The following is a 2,149-nucleotide window of genomic DNA, read 5'->3' on the forward strand; positions in this document are numbered from 1 at the left end:
CTACCTTGCCCTAAAGTTTGGCACGTTACTTCTGGGACACCCTGTATGTATCTCGGTAACCGTTCTACCAATTTTAACCAAACTCGGTACGGTTATTGTGCTTGCCACATAAAAGCAAACCGTTAAAAATTGTTGAAATCGGGCTAAAATTACGGCCGCTTTTCGTATAACAGTAAATTTCAGAAATGCTTGAAACTTCAATATTTCGAAATTTAAGGACGCTAATTTACTTAAAATTTATACACCCCGGCTTACCATATAGCGGTAGCTTTCGGAAAGGTGGAAAACATATATTTAATACTTGCGCCGGGTATTTAATGTTCGGCTCCGCCCGAACTTAGACTTTCTTACTTGTTATCTATTCGTTTATTCCATGGGGTATTCATGCTTTATTTAAATTTAAAAAATTAAAATACTATACCGTCTTAAAAATCTGAAAATTCACTGCGGGAAAGTTTTTTACTCTTTTTTTTGTCTTCGCCTTCTCGTTTTTGCCTTTATAAGTTTTGAAAAAAGTTTTTGAACGAACCATTATATCACATTCCTAGGCAAGTTTTGAAAGAATATTTTCAATAGTAAATTTTACTAAAACAAAATGTTGAAATCAGCTTCATATAGAAAAAGTGTCATCGTTAATTAAGAAAGAGATGTTCTTAAATATCATAACTTTACGACACTCACATATTGAGTAGATTTGACTATTTATTTAATTATATTTTAATATGAATTATTTGTTTATAAAAAATTAGTTTATTTCTTAACAAACACTAAATGAGATTAAGTTTTATCCTTGAACAACATTAAAAAAAATCGACAAACTTTCTATTTCAATTTGATCTCTTAATATTTTCCAGTTTTTTAGCTCATTCAATTTTAGTCTAATAAAGTGCAAATTTAAAGTAGCTGTGATTTACAATTGATGTATGGCATATTTTTGACGATGTCGGTAATTTTCTTCCATATTATCTAAGTATGTTTGACGATTTTTTTAATGAAGAAAATGAGCAACGCCTTCATCAAAAAAAAAAAATATTAAAAATCAACGATAAGCCGCAGCTATGTATTTTAAACTTGCGCTTTATTTGAATTGATCGGGCTACAAAACTGCATACGCAAAATATGTATTTATAGGAAATCTAATTAAAAAGCTTTACGAAAGTTTGGACCTTGGATTTATACGGTCTTTGTTTAAGTGTAAACTGCACTTTTATAAACAAATTATTAAAATTATATAATTTTAAGATAAATGGCCAATCTAGTTAACATGTATTAAGTTTTGATAAGCACTTGAAATGTCAAGTTTTAGTACTGAATTCAAATTCTTCATCCATTCATAATAACTTAATAAAATTTGTATGTTAAGAAGTGTATCTTAAAATATCTGCCTTGACATTTATGTTAAAAGTGTAAAATATGTAAATGTGCCTACATAAACTTTCCCGTGAATACCATCAAAGCATTGGTCTTGAAGGGAATCTATGTATGCATGCATGCATATGAGCAAATTAAAAAGTCGATACAATTTACAGTCGAAAAGTACAGTTTTTGTATAGATTATAGATTATTTCCCAACACTATGGGGAACTAAGCAAAATGGCCTAGTGTATTTCACAAATATTCAAATATATAATCCACCAACCAATAATTTTATATATTCATTACAAGATAGTTTGTCATCAGTCTGAAATAAAATATTATAAATCGGAAGGGTAAAATGGTATTGTGTTATTAACTCAAAAATAAAAATTTTCATTTCACTGACGAAGGGGGGGAGACCTATCCCCCCAAATCCCCCCTGGCTACACCACTGCTCTACCATGAACACTTACAGAGGTATGCAGTATGAATATTCGGTTTGAGATACTTTGAACGTCTGCAGCAGGTGTCCGATATTTCAAAAAAATCGGTTCAGCCGTTCTCGAGCTTTGCGATATACATAGATGGATAAGAGTTGCTGCTTTTAATATTGCGCTCACTTACGTACAAAAAAACATAGCAGCAGGGTTTTATGCGTAATTATGTATATACATACATATGTATGTACATAAATATGCATATACAAATGTACATAAGTGCTAACAGCAATGTTAGTTGCTCCTTGTGGCAACATAAACAACTCTACATACATAATTGCCTACATTTTTTTCTT

This window comes from Rhagoletis pomonella, unplaced genomic scaffold (assembly GCF_013731165.1).
Source record: "Rhagoletis pomonella isolate Grant_MI unplaced genomic scaffold, Rhpom_1.0 Rhpom_scaffold_00003, whole genome shotgun sequence".
NCBI lineage: Eukaryota > Metazoa > Arthropoda > Insecta > Diptera > Tephritidae > Rhagoletis > Rhagoletis pomonella.